The sequence below is a fragment of the Dasypus novemcinctus genome, chromosome 9 (genome assembly GCF_030445035.2).
Source record: "Dasypus novemcinctus isolate mDasNov1 chromosome 9, mDasNov1.1.hap2, whole genome shotgun sequence".
NCBI lineage: Eukaryota > Metazoa > Chordata > Mammalia > Cingulata > Dasypodidae > Dasypus > Dasypus novemcinctus.
Window position 1 is genome coordinate 5775431 of NC_080681.1, and position 17042 is coordinate 5792472.

General features: G+C 43.7%; 1 long non-coding RNA gene across 2 annotated transcripts in view; it reads left to right on the top strand.

Moving 5' to 3' along the window:
* Window positions 1-462: 462 nt before the first annotated feature.
* The window catches only part of LOC131279678 (uncharacterized), a 51913-nt gene continuing 35333 nt past the window's right edge, over window positions 463-17042 (top strand). For both annotated transcript variants that reach the window (XR_009187064.2, XR_011649582.1), the window contains exon 1: window positions 463-996. This is a non-coding gene — a long non-coding RNA (uncharacterized lncRNA). The remainder of the gene's footprint in view (window positions 997-17042) is intronic.

Sequence of the window (17042 nt, forward strand, 5' to 3'; positions counted from 1 at the left end):
TAGCCATCTTTTCACATACCTATGTACCCTGTCCTTTGTCACGGCCACAATCTACTCTCTCATGGTGGGTGCCACAGGAGAACATTCACCAAAGGAGAATGATGAGATCAAGTACACGGAATCAGTCAGAGAGAGAAGGAAACGTCCACGCTTGTCCAACTGTCCTCACTCGGGAGCTGACAGATCAACCAAGGGTCTAATGATCAGAGCCAGGCTGGGATGGAGCTGTTCTCTGTTGCACTAATCACTTTCCGTGATTGGAATTTCAATTTCTTAATAATTTCTGTCACCGCTTGGCTGTGTCTAAATATTTAGGCAGCTCTGTGCGGAGTGGATGTGTCTGCTTGACGCGTTACATGTATTTATGTATTCTGATTGTCAGTCACTGAGGAAACCACGTCACAGAAAACAGATGTGATCTGACAGTTGCCAAATGCGGCTCTCACTTTCCCTCGCGTTTCCTGGGCCTCTCAAAGGCAGGACTCGCCTCTACCGCCACACACCCCTGGAGAATTCGACCACCTGATGTTTACCTTCTCTGTCCGTTTTCTGTGACAACTTAGGCACGCCCATGGCCTCGGTTTCTTTCCCAAGCTCTAGCGACTTTGATTCTACATCCTCAGCCCTGACCACTCTCTTAAGTTCCAGAGCCTACATTTCCACCCACTGGCGGTGGGCTGGATTTCGTACTTCAACACAATCCAGTTCTTTGTCTTTTCGGGCGTTCCTACAGGTATGAACTCATTGTACTCATTGGCTCTCTGGAAGCTGTTGTTTTCCGTTAAGGTGTGGCCCAAGTGCCTGAGGGTGGATTTCACTCCGTGTTCCTGCGGCTTGAAAAGAGAACGCAGACGTCTCAGAGCCAGAAGGAGAGGCATCGGCAGGAGGCAGAGAGGAAGCCAGGAAAACCCTGGGAAACCAGCACCAGGAGACCAGGCTTTGGGGAGAAAGCAAGCCTTGCCAATATCATGATCCTGGACTTCTAGCCGCAAAACGGTGAGCCAATAAATTCCCATTGTTTAATCAACCCATTGTGTTGTATTTGTCATAGCAGCCTGGCAAGCTGAGACACCACTGGCTATGTGTAAGTGGAAGCATCCAAAGTTGCATATTCAAAATTAAACCAATCTCTGACTAAAAGAGTGCTCCCTGAATTTCTTATTGTGGAGTTTTACCTCCTGTCAAAACTGGAAAACTCTGAGTCATATACCCCTCCATCATCCACTTTCTTTTTTTTTTTTTAAGATTAATTTTGTTTATCCCCACTCCCCTCGTTGTTTGTGGATCGCTGTCTGCTCTCTGTGTCCATTTGCTGTGTGCTCTTTGTGTCTGCTCATCTTCTCTTTAGGAGGCACCAGGAACCAAACAAGGGACCTCCCAAGTAGAAGAGTGGGGGCTCAATCACCTGAGGCACCTCAGCTCCCTGGTTTGTTGTGTCTCTCATTGTCTTTCCTCTCTGTGTCTCTTTTGTTGCATCAGCTCACCATGCCTGCCTTCCTTGCCAGCTCACCTTCTCCAGGAGGCCCTGGGAATCAAACCCGGGACCTCCTATGTGGTAGGCAGAAGCCCAATCACTTGAGCCACATCCACTTCCCCATCCACTTTCAACTAATCCACCAAGTCATTCAGATTCCACATTTTTTTTGTATTGTATTGTGTTAGCTATCAGGAGCTGGAGATTGAACCCGGGACCTTGTATGTGGAAAGCCAGCACTCAACCACTGGGCCACGTCAGCTTCCCTGAGTTGGTTTTTTCATTTGTTGTTTGTTCGTTGTTTTTCAGGAGGCACTGAGAACTGAACCTGGGACCTTCCATGTGGGAGGTGGGCACTCAACCCCTTGTGCCACATCCACCCCTTTCTTTTCTTTTTTTTTTAACTTTATTTTTAAAGAAGTTTTAGATTATGGAAAAGTTGCATTGAAAATGTAGGGGATTCCCATAAACCCCACTCCGTCCCCCTCTCACATTTTCCCCTATCAATAACATCTTACATTAGTGTGATATATTTGTTACAATTGAATAAATATTGAAGCATCCCTACTAACCATGCTCTATAGTTTACATTATGGCTATACTTGGCAATGCACCATTTTATAAATTTTGACAAAATGTATAATGGCCTGTATTCATCACTGCAGTACTAGGCAGAACAATTCCAATGCTTTAAAAATGCCCCATGTTCCACCTAAGTTCCCCTCCCCCTCCCTTCAGAACCTCTGGTGATCACTGTCTTTACATCAATGTTACAAGTTCTTCCATTACTACAATAATAATAATCCTACTCTGGTCCTAATAGTGGGTTTGCTGGATCATATGGCACTTCTATACTTAGCTTCCTAAGGAACTGCCAAGCCATCCTCCACAGTGGCTGCACCATTCTGCCTTCCCACCAGCAGGCGATGAGGGTTCCCAGTCCTCCACCTCCTCTCCAGCACGTGCAGTTGTTTCTTTTTTTTAAATAGCAGCCAGTCTAATATGTGTATGATGATATCTCATTGTAGTTTTGATAGATTCAACACTTTAAATTTGTCTCTGCTTTTCCCTTCCCATCCCAGTTCCCACAGTCTTAGTTCAGACCCTCATTGTCTCCTGCCAGACTATTATAATAGTTTCATGGGTGTTTCTCCATCTACTGGTCTTTTTCTCTTCTGATTTATTCTCTATCCTGCCCTTCGACCTAACCTTTCTAAGATAAAAATATAATCTTGTCACCAACCTGCTCATAAAAAATTCTTAATTCTCAGCTTCATATAAAAGACCTTGCACATTCTGTCCCAAATCCATTTTGCTGTCCTCATCTCCCATCTCACAAGTCAGTCTTTTCTTTTCCTTCCCCTCCACATCCACTCATCCGTGATTCATCCTGTCTTTTAAATGAAATATATCTCATAGGCATCCTTTCTGTGTGCCCACTGAGATTCTACCAAGATAGTTAGGGCCTCTTCATTCCTTACCTGCATTATTTCAATCATCTGAGATGCAACTGACCTCATTGTCTCCAGTCTATCATCACTTTTTTTCCCAGTATATCAATATATTTATTATTACAGCTTTATTTTATATACTTAATATTTGGCATCATGAATCCTGCCCTACGTCTCTTCAGTCATCCCACCCTCTTACAATTTACCCATTATTTTCAAAATTGCCTTATTATTCATGGACTTTTATTTCTATATAATATTTTGGATCTTCAAATATTATTTTGAAATCTTATTGGAATTATATTAGCTAGATTAGTTTGAGGGCAATTAACTTCTTCATTACTTTCAGTTTTCTTTACATGAACTTGGTTTATCTTTTCACTTTTGCATCATCATTTATGTCCTTTAATAGAATTAAAAATTTTTCTTTATGAAGTTCTTTTTTTAAAGATTAATTCTTAGATCCTTTGTTGTCTTGTTGCTATTATAAATAGTATCTTGTTTTATATTATATTTTCCAACTTGATTTTGCTGGTATAACAGATGCTTTTCTTATACTCTTCTTATCTAACTTTAAAATCTGGGTTATAGAGGAGTAGATGTGGCTCAAAATATTGAGTGCCTGCCTCCTGGGTTCAGTTTCCAGTGCCTCCTAAAGAAAAGACAGCAAGCATCAACCAGCAAATAGACGGCAGAGCCAACTCAGGGGAGCTGATGTGGTTCAGTGGTTGAGCACCAGCTTCCCACATACGAGGTCGTGGGTTCAATCTCTGGTCCTAGTACATCAAGAAAAGAAAAAATCTGGTTATATATAATTCATAAAATGAGTTGGATAGCTTTCCGTTTTTAAAATTTTTCTGGAACATCTTTGATATGATAGATATTATTTATTCCTTGCAAGTTTGTTATATTTACTTGAGGCTTGAGTGTGTGTGATTGTGTGTCTACACACACATGTTAAGGTAGAGAGTTCTTGATGACTGTTTTAATTTCTAATTGATTGATTCAATAATTTTGCCTGAATAATTTGCACCTCCTTTCCATATTCATTATCATATTTATTAGCATGTTGCTCTTCACGATATATGTTCATTATTTTTTAAATCAATTTACAATTCTAAAAAATTCTTATTTTTTCCCTTTGTATTCTGTATTTTATTTATTTGTATCATATTACCTTTTTCACCCAATTACTCTAGCCAGAATTTTATGTTATTAATATTTCCAAAGGAAAAAAAAAACTTTTGTTTTCCTTCTTTATTATATTGAACTTTTTTGAGCTGTAGCTTAACTCATTAGTTTTTAGTCCAGGAGTATTTTTAGGAATGTCTCTTGCATGTCAAATTTTCTATAGTCTTTTTTCCCTGAGAATAATTTTATTGAATCTTCAGATTTGAGCAAGATAGTTTAACTCTAGATTAAAAGTCCTTTTACTTTGACTCCTTGAAAATTATACTCCATTGACTTTCTGACTTAAGTGTCACAGTTGAGAAATCTGATGTCAAATTAATTCATGTCACTTTGTAAGTTATACATTCTCTTTCAATATGCTTTTAGAATTGCCTTTTGGAATGTGCAGTTATTATATTACACTATAAATGTCTAGATTAAGATTTTTTTCTTGTTTATCCTTTTGGCATTGTATGAGACTCTAAAATATTTTTTATTTCAGTCTAAATCTTTTATCCTGGGAATTCAAGGTCATTATTTAAACATAGGTTACATCCTTTATTAATGATCTATTGCTGCATAGTAAATTACCTGAAAACGTAGTAGTTTAAAAAAGAATATTAGTTATTTCTTTTGATTCTGTGAGGTGGCTGGGATTTTCTTCTTTGGCTTCACCTCTGCAAACTCCTGTGGCTGATTTGGGCTGAAATTTCACCACGGGATGGGCTCAGCTGGGGCATGGGGATGGCAGGGCCTTCTCTTCAGTGGCCTTTCCATCTCAAGTAGGCTAGAGTAGAACAGGCGTCAGGCAGCAGGTGGCAAATGCTTCAGGTTTACTCATTGGTCAAAATAAGTCACATGATCGCATGTGACCCTCCCCTACCAGGCATATGTGGTTTCTAAATCTCTGTTCCCTTCAGGTTTATTGATATCCCATTGGTCAAAGTAAGTCACATGACCAGACACAGCTCCACATGAGAGGGGACGTTGTAACAAGTCTGATTCAGGAGGGCACATTAGTTACAATCTACCACACATCCCTGTTTCCTTTTTTCTTTCCATCTGGGACTCTTTTTATATAAATATTAAAATGTATACTTCTGGATTTCATTATCCTTAACTTTTCTGATGTATTTTGCTTCTCTTTCATTGTTCCTGATGCCTGGTGAGATCGTGCCTCACTCTAACCTTTTGTTTACTAATTCAAATTTGACTGTATCCATTCTGTTAATTTCTGCAGTTGTGATTCTTAATTAAACTGTTATTTTTTTTGATACCTGGTATTTTTACTTGGTCACGTTAAAAATGATTGTAATCACTCCATGTTGGCAATATCCTGTGCATCTTCTTGATAGTGTCTATTATGGGTATTTAAATTTTTTAAAATCTGCCTATCCTTACATGGGTAGTTCAGTTTGTCCTCGCCTTTCTTTTGCTAATAGTTGCATCTGTTAGCTCTCTGGGGATTGTTCCTGCCTTGTAGGTATCGGCGTTTGGCTGTTTCTGTACCCTGGAGGGAGAAGCCAGCACCGGGCCTCTGCCTTGTGTCCTTACTGCTGCCCTCAAGGAGGGTGCAGGGGTTGCCCCAGGGAGAGAGCCTGAGCTTGCCTACCCCTGACTGCGGCCTCTTCCTGAGACAACCTTCTGGTCGACATCCCCTGCCTCTTTCCTAGGCCTGCTTTGTTGAGGGGACTTGCCCCCTGGACAGGAACGCAGGAGGAAAGGAGGGGCCCGGTACCGCTTTGATTTCGCGCCCTCGCTTCCCTCCGCCTGGCAGCAGGCCTCGGGGGGCACGACCGTCCGCACGGCGCCCCTGGGCGGCATTCTCCTCTCCTCACCCTCAGCTGTGTCGGGCCCGCCATAAGCCACCCAGCCAACTCCTCCATGGCCAAAGCCTTTTCCAAAGTTTCCTTCCCCTTCTTTGAAAACTCTTTTCTCTGCACCTGGGCACCTTGCTTGCAGAGGGCAGGCGCGGGGTGGGTGACTGGCAAGCACTGGCTGGCCCAGACGGTTGCTAGAGTGGCCTGAGAGGGAGGCCTGGTTTTTTTCCCCTTTGTTTTTCTTCTTCCTTTGTTGCTTTTTTTCTCTATTTCTTTTCTTTCTTTCATTTCCCCCTCTTCCTTTGCTTTTCTTTCATCCCAATTTCTCTTCTCATTTTTTTTGTCTTTTAAAATTTTTTTTTCCTGTTTCTTTTTTTTTCTTCCACCTTTTTTATTCTTATTCCTTTTTATTTTTTATGATTTTTCACTTGTATTACTTTTTTTTCCCTAGCTCTTTTATGGTTCCTTTTCCATCCTCTTTTTTTCTCTCTCACTGTCTTCTTTCTTTCCTTTTTTACGGTCTTAATATTTTTGGGGAGGAACATGGACAGCTGGAAGGATATAGAGCAAGGGGAGCCAAGTGTCGAAGAGGACCATTAGCACAGCACACGATGAAACAAAGCCTAGGGAGAGAAGCTAACCACCTGAACAAGCCCGCCGAGACCAGCAGATGCCCAGACACGAGCACAAAGCACAAGCCACACTGGGAAAAAGGAAGAAACGGCCCCGTCTAATGACGAACTAAAGACAGGGGACACAGAACGTGGAACAACTGATCAAGGATGGCCAGACAAATATCATAAATGAACTTAATGAAGTGAAGGAAGAGATAAAGGGTAGTAAGAAGACCCTGAAGGAATGCACAGAAGTCATGAACTACATAAAAAGGTAACAAATATCGGCTGCTTATTAAGGCTCCCATCATGTTGGATTACAGCCATTCTGATTCAGTGTGGCCTCATCCTGGCTAACGACATCTTCAAAGAGCTGTTTAGTAAAATAAAATGATTGCTTGCATTGGGCATTGCCAGGGGGAATGCCTTTCCAAGAAAGAATTCTCCAGAACACGAAACAACCTGCAGCCCTTTCAGAGAAAATGGAGCAATGGAATTCACCCTGCAGTATTGCAGATAAGCAGTATCTGGTGATACACAAGTTTAGTTGGAGAGAGAACTTATCAGAATGGGCATAACAGACTAATCCATGGGTATCTGCTCCCCACTTTGTAAGGACCCCTGTGTAAAAATGGAAACAACATCAGCCAACCAGAGCATTTTCTCACTTGCTGATGCATTCACCCTAGGTAAGCTTGCCCTTTCCCCTCCCAAAGAACCCTTGCAAGAACCTTTCCATGTGTTCTGGAAGCTCTCTGATTCGGGAATCATAAACTGCTCAAATAAACACACCCAGATAATATTTTGTCTAATTTTTTTATTTTAACAGATCCTACTTACAAATGCGCTCCCGTTCAAAGGACTCAGGGTTAGGACTGCAACATGTCTTTGTGGGGGGCCTGATTCAGTCCATCCCAGGAGATGAGTGCTTACTGGGTTCTCTGGCTCTTAGAACTGTCAGACGTTCTTTGTCTTCCCTCTGCTTCTTTCAGATCAGTGGCTGACACCATTGAGGTTATTTTGCTTGATGGTTTAACCACCGTTTTTGATGTTTTAAAGTTTTGGGGAATATCTTAACACTTGGTTTTGTTGAAGATGCTATTTGCCAGCACTTTCTATTGTTTGTTTGCTTGTTTTTCTAGCTTTAATTGCTGTTATCTATTTTTTTTAAAATAAAGTCAGCCTTAGTTCTTTATTTTTTTCTCCCCCCTCCCCCCACCCTGCTGTTTTGCTGTCTGTGTCCACTTACTGTGTGATCCTCTGTATCTACTTCTCTTTTTGTCTTCTCTTCTTGTTTTCCCCTCTAGGTTTCACTGGGATTCCATCCTGGGGACCTCCAATATGGAAGGCAGGGACCCTGTCGCTTGTGCCACCGAGTCCCTGGTTTCTGTTGTGCCTGCCTTGACTCTCCGCTGCGTCTCTCTCCTGTTGTCCTCCTGCCGCGTCGCCCCCCTTGCAGGCCTGGCCCACCTTTACCAGGAGACCCTGAGGATGGACCCCAGGTCCTCCCACACGGCAGAGGGAAGCCCAAACGCTTGAGCCACATCCGCTCCTCTGTTTCCTATTTTTGAGGGAGGGTTCAGGGAGGTTTAAAAATTACACTGGCATGGCGTGTAATTTTCTATTTCCACTTTTTCAGACAGTCTACATCCCATCAACAGGGCAATTTCCTGACACACCAAATCGATCATGTTCTTTTCTGTTCAAATACATCAAAATCTTTTTTTCCTTATTGGAAAAAAATCGGAATCCTCTGCACCACTTCTGAGGCCCTCCGCTATTTTGTGTCCCCTTCTTATGCACCTTTGTTTCCTGCTTCAGACACTCACTGTGGGGGCCTGAATTATGTACCCCAGAAAAAAACATGTTCTCAATCTTAACCCATTCTGCTGGGTATAGACCCATTGTAAGTCGGATTTTTTGAAGATTTTATTTCAGTTAAGATATGGCCCAGCTGATTCGGGTTGGGCTTTAATCCAGATTACGAGAGTCCTTTTGAAACACAATGATATTCAGACAGACATCGAAGCCATAGGGAGCAGCCAGAAACTGGAAATCGGCAGAACCGGGAAGAGAAAGGAGAAGACGCTGCAGTGTGCGTTGCCGTGTGATGGAAAAGCCAAGGAGCAGGCATCACCTGCAGCCAGCCCGGAGCACCGCGCCACTGGGAGAAAGCGTTGCGTTGCTCGTGTCCAGAGTCTGGACTTCTTCTAGCCTCAGACCTGCGAGCCAGGACATTCCTGTTGTTTGTGCTATGGCCTCGTAACTGAGACACTTGCTGTTCTTTTCTCTCCTGGAGTACCCATGGGGCTCCTACCTGCTTTTCTGCTTTTACTAAGAATGTTCCCTTAACCAGGCTGACCTCAGCTTTCCCCTCTGACCATCCAAATCTCTTTTTTAAGGGGCACCAGGGATCGAACCCAGGACCTCATACCTGGGAAGCAGGCGCTCAACCACTGAGCTATATCTGTTCCCCAACAAGAGTAGTTTTTTCCCCTTTGATTGGTTGGTTTGTTTTTCAGAGGTACTGGGGACCGAACCTGGGACCTCACACGTGCGAAGCCGATGCTAGTCACTTGAGCGACATCTGCTCACCTGACTATCCAAATCTTAACCACCCACCAAGGACCAGCTCGCATCTTGCTTTCTCCAGGACTTCCCCTCTCACGCCTCTCCTCCTTTTACATCTCACCCCTGTCAACAGTTAAATTTATTGAGCCTTGGATTTAAATGCCAGGCAATGGTAAATGTTCTAATCCTAGTTAATCCTCACAATAGCCCTGTGAAATACTACAGTTATTACCCTATTTTATAGACGAGAGAACTGAAACTTAGAAAGGCTAAATGTAACGTGCAGTAAGTCATGTAGTCAGGGGCAGAACTGGGATTCAAACCTAGATTTTTGGCTTCAGAGATTACACTCTCATCTCGCTCAGAAATACCTGCCTTTGTCTAATTGGGTTCCTAGCCTTCCAGACACCTTCTTTCTGCCTTTCTCTTCCTAGATTTACAGATGCATGCCATTCCCTGCCTCTCCACACTCGCCCTCTCTTTTCCCCCGTCTCCCTCACATACACACATACATCGATAGAAATAGGTTTTGTATAAATTTTAGATAACGTTTGCACAAATCACCCCCTGATTCTCCCAGTCCTAGTTACAGAACCAGGCACAGTGCCTGTCTAGTTTTGCCTTCCAGTTGGCGTTTGAGTCCCTCCATGGCCTGTTGCTTTTGGACAGCGCCCTTCACTGCAGTCGGCTCAGTACTGAGCACTCAGCAGACGCTTTACAAATGCTGACTGATGGCCTGAAATAAGAAAGGACGTCCCTGAAAAGGCTAATTTGCAGACAGCGTTCCCGACCTCGTCGGCTGGGTCTAGGGAACACGGCACCGTCTGTCTCTGCGGCCCCACACTCGCAGGCCACGTTGGCAAGTACGCGAGTGGCGAGGCTGGGAAGTGAGCCTCCCATCTCGGCAGCGGTGGAGAAAGGGCAGGCTCGTTTGTCACGGTTATCAACCCGCCTCCTGGGGAGGGAGGGTCAGGAGAAAGGAGGTCCCCTTTATCAACTGCTCGGACGTCCCTGCAGGGGCAAGGCCACACGTGTACTGAGGATAATTGCAGGGGGAAGGAGGGGCCGGGCAGAGCAGGAGAGCCCGGCCTGTGCTCACCCAGCAGGATGGGAGCATTCAGCTGGGTTCTTTTTATAGTTTCAATCATGCCGGTAATGAAGACTCTGCAATTAGAACTCAGCTGGCGGTGGTGTTGGGGACGTGTGAGGCAGAGTAGACTCCTAGGTCTGCGGGAGGTCAGGCCTGTTTGTCAGGAAGGCTCCCGGGCGCTGCTGGGAAGGAGCAGCATGATGTAAGGACGGGGGCTATTTTTACAGACCATTTTCTAGCTCTAATCACTCTTTAAATAAATCCCACTTGGGCAATACAACTTTAACATTTTCTTTAGACAATATTCAGTTCTCAAATATCTGTACCCATGCGGGGAGTATTAATACCAGTAGCAGAACACAGTGACTCATTTACTTAGGCCACCACTAATTTGGAATTTAGGATAATTTCACCTGGACTTCGTTGGAGTTTCCTTGGACATATTCTACGGAGAAAGCATTTGTTTAAAGGCACTCAAGGTGGGTTAGCTGACTTGAGGACAAATTGTTTTCAAATATTTACACGGAACTGTAAGTGAATTTTAATGAGCACTTACTATATGGTGGGCACTCTGCACAGCCTTTTGCATGTATGATTAGTCACAATCCTCTTTGCAACCTCCTTAGATAAACACTGTTCTCACCCTCATTTTATAAGGTAAGGAAATGGGTCTCTTGCCCAAGGTCACATAGCTATAACATCCTGGTTCCAAACCCAAATAAACCTGACTTGGCCACTCTGGCTCGCAAGCATGAAGTGATAAGCTGGTTCCGAGTCAAGCTCCTCTTATCACAAAGCAACTCTGGTTGTCTTTGACTGGCCTCCTTCTTAGCCATTGGAGCTCTTATCACTGCTTTTTGAAAATCTTTGCAATGAAAGGTGAGAGGACACACCAGTCTTTTGCTAAATTAAGAAATGCTTTTCTCGTGCCTTGCTGGTGTATGTACCTCCTGTTTCCGTCTCTATTGAATTTAAAACTCTCGCTCTAACTCCTACAGCATGACAATCATCCCTCCTCCCTAATCATATCATAAAAACAGAAAATGCATCGGCTTAAAATTGACATTTCCATCCTGACAAACTTATCCATGAGCCACAAGCTGCAGTTTGAGTTCAAGTCGCATGCATGTGTGTGTGGGGGTGGGGGGGGTGCTGTTAGGAGCAGGCTGGACCTGCCCATCCCTTCTTCAGGTATAAACTCTGGGATCACATATCATACTCATACTTCCAGGTGTGGGGCCATGGAGATGGCATGAAATTAAGAAAAAAGGAAAGGGGGAAAAAATGTATTTGCTTCTCCTTGCCTCCATAACTATATAATACAATGATCTATTTTATACTTTTCAGAGGAGGGGTCCTATGGGTAGCCCATTCATGAATGTGTGAACTTAATTCTGCCAAGCTAGGAGCAGTTTTGCTCTGTGGTTATATGTTACTTTGATAAAAATAGATCCCAAACCATGCATAAACATTCCAAAAGATTAATAAATACACACACACACACACACACACAGCTGGTGCATGTAATTGATATATTGGAAACACCAACCTCCCTGGCACCCTGAATGTACACGTCAACCGTCAACATGTGGATTTCCATTTGTGCTTGTAGTTGTGACATTGCAGAACACATTAACTAATGGTCTTCAGCGACAACAGCTAAAACCTTTATAAGCTGGTAATGTTTTCCTCTGAAAATTACATCAGGAAAAGTGAGTGATGCTGATTTGGAGGTTCAAGTGACTACTGTCAAAATGAGAGAAAGTTCTGGATGCTTTGCCAAATCAGATTCACTAATAAAACACTAAAAAAAAGAATTTTACTAAAGAGATTACAGCAGTTTGAAGAAAGGCTGTTTTGGCTTGAGGTTGGATATTTAGTTCTGCAATAAGGCTGCTGTTTTACAACAGAAAAAGAACCCGCCAAGTTGCCAGGCTGCTATGACAAATACCACACAATGGATTGGCTTAAACAAAAGGCATTTTTTTGTCACCCAGTTTTGAGGCCAGAAAATGTCCAAAATCAAGATATCAACAAGGCGTGCCTCCTCTCACAGTCTAGTGCTGGCTGCCAGGGATAGCTGGGGCTCCTTGGCTGGCATCGCTACCTCCTGTCGCCCAGCTGTGTCCTCTCTGGCTTCTGTGATTCCTGGTTTCTCTTTCTAAAGCCTCCAATCATATGGATTAAGACTTACCAGTAATACAGATTAAGATTCGTTTGGTCACACCTTAACTAAAAAGAACTCCCCCGTAAGGTCCTATTTACAACGAGTTCCCATCTGCGGGGATACAGGATAAGATTAAGAACATGTGCATGCTTGGGTACCTGATTTAACCTAGCACAGTCTGCCTTCTGGACCCCCCAAAAGGCATGTTCTTTCCACATGCAAAATATATTCACCCATCCCAATACCCCAAAGGCATTAAGTAATTTCAGTAATAACTTTTAAGTCCAAAGTCACATCAACATCCGTTATGGGTGTGGCCATTCTGGAGCAAAATTGCTCTCCATCTGTGAACCTGTAAAACCTAGGGAAAAAAGTGATCTGCTTCCAAAATATAATTGTGGGACAGGGAAAGGATATTCATTCCCTCTCCAGAAGGGAGAAACTAGAGAGAAAATCTGAGATCCAGCAGGGCAAACCTCATTGGATTTCAGGACCTGGGAGTCACCTGTGGGCCAATGCTTTGTCCTCTGGCTTGTGAGGGCGGCATTCCCGTCCTTCTCAAGCTCTGGGGCAGCAGCCATGCTCTCCTGGAATACGGGGGCCCAGCTCCCACCCTCCCTGAACCCTGGGGTGGAGGCTGAACTCTCCCAGAACATCAGCATGGAAGACCTGCCCTTTCCAGGCACCAGGGCAGAAGTTCTCCCCTATCAGTTTGCTTAGAAGTCCCTCTTTCTTGGCCCACAGAGATCTCTTTGGTTCAGACCTCTGCTTCCATGGTTCCACTCTTTTTTGTTTTAGAAAAATTTTATTTACTTATTTATTTATTTTTTAAATTTCTCTCCCTTTCCCTGCCCACACCACCCCCCAGTTGTCTGCTCTCTTTCTTCTGTGTCCCCTTGTATTCTTGGCAGTGGCACCAGGAATCTGCGTCTCTTTTTGTTATGTCATCTTGCTGCATCAGCTCTCCGTGCGTGCAGCACCATTCCTGGGCAGGCTGCACTTTTTTTCACACTGGGCAACTCTCCTTAGGGGGCACACTCCTTGCCCATGGGCCAGCTCACCACATGGGTCAGGAGGCCCTGGGTTTGAACCCTGGGCCTCCCAGGTGGTAGGCGGACGCTCTATCCATTGAGCCAAATCTGCTTCCCCGTGGTTCTACTCTTGAAGTCATTTTTCCTTCATTTCTTCCTATCTCTTTCCCTTTCAATCCAGGCTAGCAGTGCATCTGCTCATACAAAATTCTCAAAACCTTTTGCATGCAGTTCAAGGGCAAAAGAATTTTCCACAGATTCTTCCTAGAGAAATATGTTTCCAGTCCTGACTTCCTCTGAGATGCTGACTGGAATCATGGGTCATGCCCCTTATTTCTTTAGCAATGGGTGGTGCATGAAACTAATACAACTTTTGTCATATGATAAGGGGAAAGGTTAGGGAAGTAAACAAAGATATTGGTTTTATGTACAGATACAAACATTCTCAACAAAACAAGGAAGACATGTTCTTAACCGTTGCAGTCCTCGTTTCTGTAACTGGTCACAGGATGAAGTCCGTATTTATCACTGCCTACTTCTACTTCCTAATCCGTGTTCCCTTTACCCTCAGCAAGCACCTCAGCTGGCCATGGTTCTTGCCTGGTGGGGTGGCCCAAGCTTTCATTCCTGAAGTTCTGGGCCATAGTTGGTCCTGCCTGGATTGGGTTACTGCGATTTTCCATTAACTTTAATCTCAGGGCATGGTGGTACTAAGAGATGCCCTGAGGGATCTCCTGTATTCCAAGCAAACTCTTCTTTACCCCCATTATGTAGATGCAGTCCTATTTCCCCTTGATCGTCAGGCTCAATCACCCCACGCAGGACAGTAATTCCCTTCTTTGCCTGTTGATTCAGAAGCACAAGGAGACAAAGTGGCCGGGTGGGTCTTAACTTCTAGTTCAATGGAAACACTGTTGTGTTTTCTGGTGGCAGCACTCCTCCTGTTAGAACTAAGACCCGTAGACCAGCAGAGCTTAAGGTTGCAGGGACAGGAAGCGAAACTTTTCCTAGCGAATCACTAGAGGTAACAGTGAGTGGTGTCATTTTCATTTCCACCCCTTGATTTCTGGACGCATGAATCCTGGCTAGGGGAGAAAGAGTGCCATAGAGTGGACACTGATTCACAGGATACACAGCTTCCTGGAGAACACTGTCCCAGCCCTGCAAGGTATTGTCACTTAGTTGGTGTCATAAAGGCCATTCCACAGTTCTATCAATCCAGCTGTTTCAGGATGATGGGGAGCATGGGAAGACCAGTGAATTCCATGAGCATATGTCCACTCCCACACATCAGTTGCTGTGAAGTGGGTTCCTTGATCAGAAGCAATGTTGTGTGGGATACCATGCTGGTTTATAAGACATTCAGTTAGTCCACATTTGGTAGGGTTTTTTTTTTAAAGATTTATTTATTTATTTTATTTCTCTCCCCTTCCCCCCGCCTCCCCAGGTGTCTGTTCTCTGTGTCCATTTGCTGTGTGTTCTTCTTTGTCCGCTTCTGTTGTTGTCAGCAGCACGGGAATCTGTGTTTCTTTTTGTTGTGTCATCTTGCTGTGTCAGCTCTCCGTGTGTGCGGTGCCATTCCTGGGCAGGCTACGCTTCCTTTCGCACTGGGCGGCTCTCCTTACGGGGCACACTCCTTGTGTGTGGGGCTCCCCTACGCGGGGACACCCCTGCATGACAGGGCACTCCTTGCGCGCATCAGCACTGCGCATGGCCAGCTCCACACGGGTCAAGGAGGCCCGGGGTTTGAACCGTGGACCTCCCATGTGGTAGACGGACACCCTAACCACTGGGCCAAGTCCCCTTCTCCACATTTGGTAGTGTTGTTGTTGTTGTTTAAAGAAATATGTAAAGTACTATGATTTTATTAAAAACTGCTACTTGAGAAAGAAATCTCCTTTCAACAAATGGCATAAAACGTAGACTGATGAAAAGGATTTGGGATGACTTTGCAAATGCCTAATTCCAATTGTATGTCCCTGAGAGTGATGGCAAAGGATATTTCCTTCCTTCTCTCTCTGCAATAATCAGGTCTGGGTGGATACCCGATGGGTCCTGTTAGAAGCTGGTATTGGTTTGGCAAGAAGACTGCGTTTTGGATTTGGAGCATGCAGCTCTATGGGAGCAGGAGTTCAGCCCCAGCACCTCTGTCAATTCTTTGCTGATGGCAGTCTCCTCAGTTGATTGTAGATGTAACCAGCCCTCTGTGCAATCAACTTGTAGCAGAGAGAAGATGGGTATACAAGGTATCAAAGGTGAGGACTCAAGAATTCTGAGAAGGAAGATTTATTTCAACTGGCCAGACTTGGTGGATTCTTGTCCTGATAAAAACCGAGCCCTGAATAGAATTTTTGGGTCCCTTTTATACAGAGGATTGACTGGGGAGTCAAATGGTGCATATATGGAAAAGGACTTTTTGTTAGTTTCTTCACGTGTTTTATCTGAATATTAGATAGGTTATTTCCTCCAGGCAGGCTTAAATTAACACACATCCCCCACATTCCAGGTCAGCTTTTAACATGAAGCCCCCACATTCCAGGTAAGCTTAACACATGTGGTTTATATCCTCCCTGCATATCCAAAGCCTATAGAGTTTATAATTTTCAATTGGGTTTCTCAGCATACTTGGATGTAGAATAAGTTTGGATTTATGCACAGGCTATATTAAACTCACTGATGATTAAAGTCCATGAAATGCCCTTGAATTACAATAACCCCTGTGCCTGCTAGACAGAATAACTGGGCACCATTACCTGGCCAGGTTGACGTGTTAGCCTAACCATCACAGTCTTAGAGCACACTATGCTGAGAGGCTAAGAATTTTCCAAATTATCAATTGCTGGTTCTTTTGTGTTTAATAGTTCAGTCCTCAGTTCATTCCTTTCCTCTCACATTTTGCTACAAGCAGCAAGGAGTATCCAGGCTGTGCCTTCCAGTTTTGCTTGACAGTTTCCTCAGTCAAATATCCAAGTTCATTACTTTCAAGTTCTACCTTCCATTTCACTAAGGTCTTTGCTACTTTACAACAAGGATGGCCTTCCTTCCAATTTCTGTTAACACATTCATCAATCCCTTCTAAGGCTTCACTGGAAGTCCCTTTAATACCTACATTTCTACTAGCATTCTTCTCATGGAAAATTCTGTGTTCTTTAATGACAGGAACTTTCTTGACAGCACTTACTTATTTCTGAGCTCCCAACAGATTGGCTTTTTCTGCTAATAACTTCACACTTCTTCCCATCTCTACCCATTACCAATTCCAAAGCTAGTTCCACACTTCAGGTATTTGTAAGAGTAACACCTGACTTTCCAGTGTCAAAAATTGTCTTAGTTTGCCAGAAACCTAAGTATGTTTTAAATATAATGAACTCAGGCCTTTTCATGCAGATTGCCCAAAATAAACCTTTAATCTCTGATGGATTCTCTCCATCTTCTTTCAGTTTTACAGCAATCAGAAGATATAAAACACAGAAAATAAGTTAATTTTAACTAAAGCAAACCTATAGTGGAAGAATCTATATTAAAAAGAAAATAACCAATTACGTTCAAAGGACAACTATTCACAGCCCTCTTATTGTGATCATCTGCTCTTTGGAAAGAGTCAGTGCTCCCAGCCGTTTGTATGGATAATGAAGAGCTGATGTTCCATAAATC